The sequence below is a fragment of the Haemorhous mexicanus genome, chromosome 1 (genome assembly GCF_027477595.1).
Source record: "Haemorhous mexicanus isolate bHaeMex1 chromosome 1, bHaeMex1.pri, whole genome shotgun sequence".
In the NCBI taxonomy this organism is placed as follows: Eukaryota; Metazoa; Chordata; class Aves; order Passeriformes; family Fringillidae; genus Haemorhous; species Haemorhous mexicanus.
The window spans coordinates 4401499-4410480 of NC_082341.1; positions in this window are offsets into that span (position 1 = coordinate 4401499).

An 8982-nucleotide genomic window follows, 5' to 3' on the forward strand; every position below is an offset into this window, starting at 1 on the left:
GCCGTGGAAATGTGTGGCAGGAGGGAGGAAATCTCACCTGCAGTACTTCCAATGTAATTCCCTCCTTTGTGCCCGAAATTAAAAGCCAATGACTGGAAATGCAGCCGAGAAAGGCTTTAACTCGCAGCCGTTAAGTGTTGAAAACTGACACACCTGATGATGGATAGCGAAACATCTCTTTAATTTCATTGCTCTTGCCAGCAATAACAGCCTTGGTTGGCTCTGATCTCTGGGCTGGCTCTGCTGAATCGGGGGCAGGCAGTTCCCCATCCCCTCCTCCAGAGATCCAAGCCTCTGGGTCCAACATTCCCCTTTATCCTCGCAGTCCCTCTTTGCTCATCTGCTAGATTTCCCTGACTGGGAAGCACTAACCCCTACCCAGGCTGCAAGAATGTTCCAGATGACTCTGTTTATTATTAATAACTTTCTATACGTGTGTGAAAGTCCCTGCAGCTCCCTCAAAATCAACCTCCAGAGGGAGATTTTGTCCTGCTTCCCTTGGCTGCCTTCCCCCCATCTCTGCAGAGCACAGCACAAACGGGTTTCCAGCAGCACAGAGGGGCTGAGGAGCAAGGAGGAATCAAACCAGCTCTTGGGAGCTTTGTTTGGTTGTGACCAAAGGTGTTTTCTAAGTGATGGCTGAGCTGTGCATTGGAAGTGTTACCTGCATTGTTTCCTGCCCACCACAGCCATTGTTTACAGCCTGGAGCTGGCTCACCTCAGTTTTGTTTGGGAGATGAATGTTGGCTAGGACATCATCCAAGTCAACCCAACACTCATGTTTAATAAGATCATTCTGGGTTCTCAAATGCTTGTTGGGGAACCCTGCAATGTTTTGTAAGTATGATTCATAGAATCATGGAATGGTTTGGGTTGGAAGGGACCTTAAAGCCCATCCAGTCCCACCCCTGCCATGGGCAGGGACACCTTCATAGTCCCAGGTTGCTCCAAGCTGTGCCCAGCCTTGGACACTTCCAGGGATGGGGCTTCAACAACATCCCTCAGCAATGTGTTCCAGTGCCTCATCACCCTCAGAGGGAACAATTTCCTTCTCACATCCAATTTACATCTACCTTCTTCCAGCCTAAAGGCATTAATGAATCTCCCCATCTTAGAGAGAGGAGACAGAGAAAGGCAGAACAGGAGCCCAAGCTCGGAGCTGGGGTGAGAGCTGCAATCACAGCCCAGCACCGTGCCATTCCTGGTGACTCCTGTCAAAAACAGGACAACAAGAAGGTTTTAGCAAAACCTTTTGTTTTCCTGGGGAAACAGCAGCCTTCCCAGGTTACCACCAAGGCTTTTATTTTTGATTACTCTTCAGCTCAGCCAGGCTGGATGAATTGTCCTCCAGTGTAAGTACCAGTGCTGCTGTGCTGTCAGGCACCTTTGATCTACAGCACAGCAGTTACCCAGGAGGAACCCAGTGAAAAGCTCTTGGTTCCCTCTCCCATAAACCAGTTTTCCCCAGGTTTTGGCTGACACACATCCAGAGAGCTGTCACCATGTGTTCCTGACATCCACTTCCACAGCTCCTGAGATGGACTTGTGCTGTGGATGTAAAATCCCAGCTGGGTTTGGGTAGGAACTTTTACACCCTTACCTGTTGAAGGAGGGGATGGTTAACAGGGTGGCTGCCTGCACAATGTCAGGGGGTTCTCACACAGACAAACCCCTTCCCTCTCACAAATGGCCCATCACAGGAAATTGGATTGACCTCCACTTTATTTATTGTCACCATCCTTTGCTCTGCTTTGTCAGAGACTGATGACTGCTCCCAGTGTTTGCCATCCACCCAGACCTCAAGGAATGCTATAAGGCTCTTTGGAGAGATGCAATCACAGAGCTGTGGGCAGTTGGCCAGATTAATTCCTGATTACAGGGTAGAATATATGGCCAGTGATTTCTCAAATCCCACTATCAGCTGTTTTAGGCAGCCATAAAATATAATACTGCTCATATAATGACTAAAATCCATCTACAACACCAGGAGGATTTAGTCCCTTCTCCTGGGGCAGGCTCTTCATTCCTCTGACCTTCTTCACACTCCTTTGGGTGGAAATCCCCCTCCTTCTACCCAGGATGAAAACTTCCAAGCTCTCCATAAAGATGATGGAAACACTCTCTTGATTTTGAAAGCTGGGGTAAATCCGTGGTTTTCTGGCACATTTTTCTGCTGTCTCTTCCTGACTTTGTCACACTTTGTGGGCTTGCTTAGATGAGCAATTAATTGGTCGAGGCAGGATTGCCTGGGAAAAGTCAAGTGAGAAATGCCTTTCATAGAACATCAAGCTGGATTGAGTGTTCAAAATCATGGGAGAAATGCTGTCACAGGACATATTTGCGTGGTAAGCCAAAGGGGAAAAAAAAGGTGATGAAGATGAGCACTGAAGTGAGCTGGTTTATACTGGCCAGTTCTGGTGGTGGGAGAGCCTCACCAGGACCTGAAATATCAGTGCTGCAGTCACCTCTGCAACCTGCTCTGTGCTGCTGGACCCCTCTAAGTCCTGAAGGGGTCAAAGCCCTAAAATCTCCCTTGGTGACGTGTCCTAGGGGCTGCCTCTGGCAGGCAAACCTGTTCCCAAAGGATTAGAATCCCAAAGGATTACCCCAAAGGATACATCTTCCCCATATCTCTCCCACCCCAGCAGCTCCCCCGAGCAGGAGCTGTTTATGCTCTGACCAGCCCGTGTCTCAGGAGGTCTCCCCCAAACTGCAGCCACTCAAAGCCCCTCTCAGCATGCTGGCACTGCTCTGTGTCCCCAGTGCAGCCGTGGTGGCACCCTGCCCACTCACAGGCATGGTGCCCGTGTCCCCAGCCCCAGCTGCCAGCCTGCTCACCAGGGCAGGGCTCCCTTTGTGTGCCCTCCAGCAGGTCTGCAGGGGCAAGAGAAGCTTTCTGAGGCCTCTGCTTCCCTCTCTGCCCCTCTGTCAGCACGCAGGATGCTCCCACAAAGGAGGAAGCATGTGTGTGGTTTGGAGGGAAGCAGCTCTGGGACACCTTCCTCACCTGACACCTCTCCTACCTCTCCTATCCTTTCATTCCTGTGCGTGGTGGAGAGCAAAACCTCTCTGCAAGCCTGGCTTATTTTTAGAAGGCTGCACAGCCAGAGACACCCTTTTGCTAGCCAAGGTAAGAGGACACCAAATGGTCCTGACCTTTCTCTCCAAGGCCCCATGTGGGGCCCGTGCATGGAGCAGAGTGCAGGTGGAAGCAGGGGAGGAAGGAAGGAAGGAATTTGTGTTTGCTTGGCCGCCTGCCCTCGCCTGGGGCTTGGGTTTATATAAAGAGGATGAGGACACCGTGCAGGGATGAAGGTTTGCTGGCCATCACAGGGTTCAGAAGCTCTGCTGACAAGGTCATGGGCTTGATAACACTTTCAAAAACCTCCCCAGCAGATCTCTTGGGAATGCTTCTCCTTGTCTCTCCCAGGTGCCAACCTGAGCATGCACAGGGGCTCTAGGTAGAGCCTGGGATTTTTTCCCTGTGTTCTTATGACATCCCAGTGCTGCAGCAGGAGCTGGATGCAATTCCTCATGCATCTGAGCCACTATCTGAAAAAAAAAAAAATTAGCAAGGGGTTGATCCCTGCTTGCAGATGGGAGGCAGAGAAAAGGAGTTCCAGATTTGCTCTGCCTTGTGTAGACCCTCAGATGTCTTTCCCATTATTTAAATCCAGTCTCATCAGGCTTGGTGCTGTGACCATTTCCCTGGGGAGCCTGTTCAGTGCCCCACCACCCTCTGGGGGAAGAATCTTTTCCTAATATCCAAACTGAAGCTCACTCCATCCAGCTTCAGGCCATACCCTGAGCTCCTGCCACTGGTCAGAGAAGAGATCAGTGCCTGCCCCTCCTCCTCAGAAGGAAGCTGCAGACCTTGATGAGGTCAGACCTGGTTCTCTGCTTTTGCAATGGATTTTGGAAATGAACCAGCTGCCATTCTCTGTCCCTTGGACTCCCAGCTGTACAGTGGCACTGTCTCAGTTTAAATGATGCTTCCTGCACGTGGGGCAGGGTCCTGCAGTGCTTGCTTCTACACAAACACTGAAAAAAGGGAAACTCTGGCTCCAACAAACTTGCAAGATGATTTTAAGACAGGAGTGAGCACACAAGTGCAGATGAGCAGGGTAATGAGATGCCTGCTGTGCCTTTTTCCCTGGCTTTGTCACCTCTGCACCCATCAAAGCCCAGCAGTCAACGCACGGACCACGGGCACAGCAGAGGGCTCAGATGTGTTCTCAGCTTGGATAATTGATAAAAACAGCCCTCAGCCCTGGCTTGGATGTGACAGCCACACCAAGGAGGCCTTTAATGTGCCTAAAACTGCTGCAGACAATGGGGAGTCCAGATTCCTGGGAGGGCAGCAGGAGAAGAGGAGGAGTTGCTGCTTCATGACCCATCAGCTCTCCAGAGCATAAGGAGGCCTTTGTTTGCTTCTCCTTCAGCCTCCTGTTGCCCAGAGTGGGAGAGGCAGGAGACAGCAGAAACCTGGGATTTTCAAACATTTTCTGAGTCAGATGCAGTGGGAGAAAGGGAGGAAAGCATTCCCACACCCAGCCAGGCTGAAACAAACAGGCAGTGCCTGGCTTGGCCCAGAGCAGACACCTGAAAACCCCAGTCCCTGTGCAAACCCCAGAGGTTATGGGGGTCTGCTTGGTTATCTCCCCCAAAATCCCTTGGGCAGCACCTTGCCTGGAGACAGCATCACCCACAGCCTCCTGTTAATGGGGTATCATGATGGGGGCTGGAAATTTTCCTCCAGGGATGTGCAAAATGCTTGGCTGCCCCTCAGCCAGCCACAGCCCACCCCAACCCCAACCTCAGGGTGTCTCCTCATCGTGCTGTTCCTTCCCCAGATGGAAAGCTTCTCCAGCCCCAGGATCTGCTCTGAGAGAGACTCCTCAGTAGGTTTACCCAGAGGTTTGTCAACTTGGGGATTTTTTTCCCACCCCAGATTATTTCAGAGAGAAGTTTTATATTCCAGCATCTGCCCTTCCCTCCTTTTCCTCCTGTGCAAATGTTGGATGGGACTGGAATTACCTGAAGGTTGGGTTTCCATCCAAATGTCAGGAGGAAGAAGGCAGAAATGCCATTCAGTATCTCCAATTGATTTTATTTCTCAGGTACAAAGGAGCCACTGGAAGCCAAACAGACGTGTGGGTAAATATGTTCAAAGGGGCTGCTCTCATTTAATGGGTGGAATGATAAGGAGCTGTAGCATGAGGGAATGCTGGCACAGAACTCCAGGACTCCTTTCCTAGGTCAGGAGGAAAAGCTGAGGACAGCTGCACTGACTTTGGCTCACCCAGTGAAATATTGCAATGATTGTTTTTAACTTGCAGTCAGCTTGAAGGCAGCAAAAACAGCTCCAAACCTGAAGGAAAGATCACATGCCTGAAATCCTGCCTCATTTTTTTCCCACTATATCATCTAGTCTAATAAAAGACAATAACTCCTCCTCTCAACCTTGCTTTGCTCAGAGCCTGAAAACACCAGAGCTCCAACAATTCTCCTGTAACAAAGGGAATGAGTCATTCATCAAAGCATGCTTTGGAGGAAAAAAAAAATCTGCATATTCATTTATTCTGGTATTTAGCTAAAAAGATTTAGTTTACCTGTAGAAAATGATATTTTTTTAAAAAAATAAAATCAAAAAGTCCAATCAATGGCTCTTGAAATTCAAAGTCTGGGTGCAAATGGCTAAAAGATATTTTTGGGCATTAATAACATAATTTTTCAGGCATAGGCAGAATAGTGGGAACAAAGGACTTGCTGAAGGATTGCAGCTAGAGCAAGATCTGGGGAAATCATTTCAACAGACAGATGGATGGAAGGACACCCAAATGTCAGGAAATGGCACCCAAAACCTGACAATATCCAGATTTCCTGAGCACGCTGGGCAATGAGGAAGCTGCTGCCATTTCATACTGTACATACGGATTGTCTGCTCACCAAAAAAGAAAGCCACGTGGCTTTGAGACATTTTCTGGAGTGGCAGAGGTGTGGTGACCACAAGGTGGGCTCATTGTCAGCTGCAGAGTTTTAACAGCCCTCCAACACCCCTTTTAAAAATGGCCTCTAGTCTGCAAGGCAAGCAGAATCTCTGGCTTCAATGACATTTCCCTCGATCTCCATAAAGCTTTTTTTTTCTTTAAAGTGGGATCTGTGCTGTTTGTAGCTCTAAGCACTGGGAGGTGCTCCCAGGGCCAGCAGAGCCTGGAGCTGCAGCAGTGCAGAGCATCCCTCCTCCAAGCTGAGGCTGCTGCTGTCTGAACAAGGTGTCTTTGCCCCAGCACCTGAAGAATAGTGGGGTTTTGGAAGCTTCAGTGGATCTTAATTGCACCCATCCAGAAGCAGTGACCTCAGCTGTGCTAACCATAAAACACTGCTCACTGCTTGGGCTTAATGGTGTGTGGCCTGCCAAGGAATCTTTTTTCTCTCCCTTTCAGAGACAATCTGTGGGAATTTATTGGCTTTTTAAAGCTGTCTGATCTTTCACTGAAGGAAACTAATGGAATATCAATGACACCAGGTATTTGTCACAAGTATCATTTACGGAGGAAATATGGGCCTGGCTCAGAAGGGCTCTCCTGCACATGGTTAACCAATTCCACACACAGGTCCAGGCAGCAGCTGGGATCAAACCCAGGCTTCTCTGTGGCTGCAGGCTTATCAGCCACTACCAAACACAGAAAAGCAAAGAGCATTCCTAATTCAGTTGACTAATTCAATTTAAAAACCCGATGAGGACAAGGCAGCTTGAATTTTCATGGGAGCTTTAATTTAGGACGACACCTTTGCAGCTGGAAGGGAGAGCCTTTGGTTGATTTTGAGCACCTTTTGAAAATAACAGGTAAAAAAAAAAACCACTTTTAAAAAGATGAAAACATTCCTTTTCCTATTTTTTATTGGCATCTCCATTTTTTTTGGCTCTGACTTTTCACTGAGCTACACCCTGTTTGGAGAAAGGTCTGCTCTTTTTTCATCTATTTTTTCTGACAGGTTAAGTGTTATCTAAAAGAAAATGATGCCTCAGAAGTGTTGTGATAGATGTGATGCTTCAGTTTTTAACAGGAATAATAAAAAAAAAGAGCTTTTTACAAAGGCTGCATCTTTATGGGGTCACCTAACCCTTGGGGAGCCTCCTGTGCTGGGGTTTCACCCCACAGGGCAGCATCAAGTCCCCAAAACTGAGATTTGCAGACACCCAAGCTTAAACTCTGTCTTTTAGGGGCAGGTTTTTTTTTCAGGTTTTCTCCCCAGCCTTAAATCCAGCTTGGGTTCTCAAGAGCCTGCTAAGGACTGTGCCCAGTGATGAGTCTTTTCTGCAACATGGTGGGAAAACTGCTCTTAATACATGAAATGTGCCAGGAAGCAACAAGCAACATGGCACATTCCTCAAATTTTTTGGAAAGGGGTTTGAATAACAGAGGGGATGGTGGCAAAGGGAAAAAAAGGCCACTTTTGTGCTCAAAGACTGGAGAAATGTTGGAGTACCCAGAGCTTTGTGTTAAATTAGTGCAAAACACGGTGATTTGCTGCAGGGTTTGAATTTCAGCTGCTGCAAACCTCTCTCAGGAGAGAAGTGAAAGGGAAAGTGCAGGTCCTGGGTCTGAGAACAGGGAATAAATTAAACCTGGGATCTTTTAACCCCGGGAGGGTGTCAGGAGAAGCCTCCCTAGGATGGCAGAGGGAATTTCCCGCAGAGCTTTGGCAGCTCAACCAGCAGCGGGCTGGATCCTCAGGCAGGGAATGGGAGCAGCAGGAATTGCTTGTGCCTCTGAGTGCAGAAGCTTCTGCTGCCAATATTCTCTTAGACCTGGCTTAAACCATGGTGCTATGTGGTAGTCTGTTATTTTACAGTTTTTTCTTCTGTAATACTCCATGTTATAAGTTTGTAATGGTTCATCCCATGTACCCCATTTGGCTTCCCTGACTGTTCAGTCCTGAGTCGTGTGCACCAAGGTTTTCCCACCAAGTGCATGTCAATCCCACTGTCAGTGTCCTTGTACCTCCCTTGTTCCCCTGTCTTACCCTTGTCTGTCAAAGATAGTACACCCTTTTCACTCTGGAATGTTCCCTGTCCTTCATCCCTTCCTCGAAGCAAGATTGGATTGTAAGGTTTGCTCCTTCCCCTCGTTGGTGTCTGTTGGATAGCCCTTACCCTGCCCCCCTGCCCTCATGCCTTCCTAGAGGTGAAAAGTTGTGTCCTCCCCTTATTCCCTCCCTTCCTTAAAAGCAGTTCTGTTGCCTTCCATTACTGTTGCTTGTCCCTGACTCCCCTGGGGAAATAAACTTCCTTGGAACCCAAACAAGGGATCACTCCCTATTCCTTTACCTTGGTTCTCCATCCTGTGCTGGTGCTGTGCCACTCATGCCACAGCCAACAGCTGTGAGGAGCCACAGCCCCTTGTAGGCACCATGTTCCAGATTGCAAGGCAGGATGTATTCTATTACCATCTGTATGGCAGCTGTCTTTTATCAAGTGGGCAATTTACCTTATCTCTCTCTCTGAGTGATCACAATCACTCCTCCCTGGGAAGGGAGGTCTGCTGATAACAGGCTATTGAATGTCACTGCATGGCTGATAAGAACTACACCATCCCACTGGGAGATGTGGGCCCAGAGGGAGGAGCCAAGCATTCCTGCCTGGATATAATCTGGAGATCCTGGAATAACTGCACGGCTTCTCCACTGGATTTCCCAGAGGAACAGCAGCTGCCTCTTCTGGATCTTCAGAGGAAGACTGCACCCTTTTCTACAGGATCCCTGCTCCAACAGAACCACCCCTGACACTCCAGGAGGGCTGCAGCCACAATTCCAATTGGACTGCTACCAACACCCTGACCCACAGGGTGTCAGGCTGTGTGCTGACTCTGTCAGTGTTGTTTTAGTTTACTGCATGTTCATTTTATCCTTTTATTTTTCTTCCCTATTAAAGAACTGTTATTTCCTGCTCCCATATTTTTTGCCTGAGAGCCCCTT